Source organism: Osmerus mordax, chromosome 21 (assembly GCF_038355195.1).
Source record: "Osmerus mordax isolate fOsmMor3 chromosome 21, fOsmMor3.pri, whole genome shotgun sequence".
Classification (NCBI taxonomy): Eukaryota; Metazoa; Chordata; class Actinopteri; order Osmeriformes; family Osmeridae; genus Osmerus; species Osmerus mordax.
The window spans coordinates 10,331,747-10,333,885 of record NC_090070.1 but is presented as its reverse complement, the minus strand read 5'-3'; positions in this window follow the sequence as shown (position 1 = coordinate 10,333,885).

Here is a 2,139-nt window from a genome sequence, read left to right as displayed (position 1 = left end):
CCCATGTTAGCTGTTGCGAAACAGAACATGCTATGGTTGCCGTCCTTCACACAACAGCGTTGTCTTGAGCGACGCTCAGCCAATGAGAACCCAATGAAAATAGATATGCAAGCCGTGACTTAAAATGAATGCTGAATTGGTTGATGTTCATTATAATAGGAAAGTGTTCATTTAGAAGACCCTTTTATCCAACGCGACATACAGGGGGGATTCAAGCTTTCACCCTCTTGATCTGCAGTCAGATACCCTGTCACTGAGTTGTACATATTATGTTCCCCCAGTAAGGGTGAGGCCGTAAGGTGTTGAAGCTATAACGTTTTCCAATATGAATCTAGAAACTGTTTGTGGATGCATCCCTTTATATTTATATTTAATGGAATCTCTGGAGAAAAAAACATATCAAACTCTAAACTGAATGAGAGAAATTTAACACATCACCATCTCTGGAATCCTATTTACAGTAACTCAGAGATGGTCCGTTTGAAATTGGATATACCGTAGGTGCTGAAAATGATTTACAAGTATTACTTGGCTCGGGGCTTTCAGATGTACTCCTGTTCACCTGGCATCTTAGTTTGAACACCTGACACCTTTTTGCAGTCATGAAAGGTGCAATGTGGGTGAGCTTCTGTCATAGATATGTCAAGAGAGAAGATAACGAGGGCTAAACGTTCAGGGTGTTGATACCTTTGTAGAAGAAAAGTATAGACACACATATATATATATATAAATACAGCATCTGAGGTATCTGAAGAGCATTTCTTTATGATATAATGTACTGCAAACTGACATTCAAGACTTGAATGTCAGTTTTTACCATCTGTGTGTGTGTTGAATATCCTGGTATCCTGTATCCTGGTTGAATTAATATTTGAAAATATTGCCAAATCCTTGAGGGCACTTGAGTTATCTCACCAATGGTTGAATTAGTGTAGGAGCCAACTGTGTCCAATTGGTTACTAAATCAATGTAACTGATTAAGGACTGATTGTACACTACATGTGTGTTTATGTGTGCACTTAATAATAAAGAATCAAGGTGATGTCAGGTGTCATGTATGGGCTATAATTCAAACAACAAACACCATATACACACACAGGTTTCTCTAAAGCTTTGTGTGCAGTAGCAGGCAGTGAAAGAGCAGTACTTGAGCTAGGAGGTGTGCAGAAACACCCAAATCTGTCAAAACATTGATATTTTTCATGCCTCAAAGGAGATACATGCACATAGCATCACCACATTAAGTCACTAGGTAAGGATTTCCAAAACATAATACCAAAGTATTATGATTTGAAGTACAGAACAACTATGATGTACTGGTATTACCTACCGTTCTGCCACGAATTCAGCAAAAACTAGCCACCTGAGGCTTCTCCAGGTTTAATCTCAACACCAGAATATCTCCTCTGAGTATCGTCAGCTTCTGTGTGGATACCTTGCTCGGTGCCAATGCCTTGTATGTGCCTGGACCGTTTATGTATTAACTTTTCTGACTCATGGCTTCTCGACAAGTCCCGACAAGGTGGAGGGGGGCTGCATCTTCGGTGTTTGACAAGCCAGGTCCACCGTTTGGATGGTGGGGGAAAAATAGACCTCGGGGATATAATAAAAAAGTACATTCGAGGGTTGAAAGAAAACGTAGGTCTGAAGACATTGTTAGGTATTTGTTTTTGTGTTTTGAGAACCCCTCTCGATGCATATCAATATGAATATGAGGTGCTTTAAAAATAGCCTTTCCTTTTGGTGTGAGTCATGTTGGTACTATGAACTAACAGGCATCCCACTGTCCCAAATAATATTTGAAGTTTGAGGTTTCAAGCTTCGGTAAAAAGATTTCTTCTTAGTCAGGCCTGCTGTGGAAATCATGAGCATGCATCAAATTCCACACTGTGTATCCAAATGGCCATTTGGTTTATAGTTTGGGATGTGTTTGAGATGATAGGTGGGAGTTGGGACGTTCCAAAACATTCAGGTCAATTTCTTCTTTTAAGTTGGCAAGTACTTAAGCAAAGGCATTCTGTGGGTGATTTGGGGAAGGTGTGTACAAGTTTTCTGTAGGTACAGTTTGTTTGCATGCCACAGCTATGGAGAAGCATTGACGCCTGACTTTACGGATATATTAACTTCACCCATCGCCTC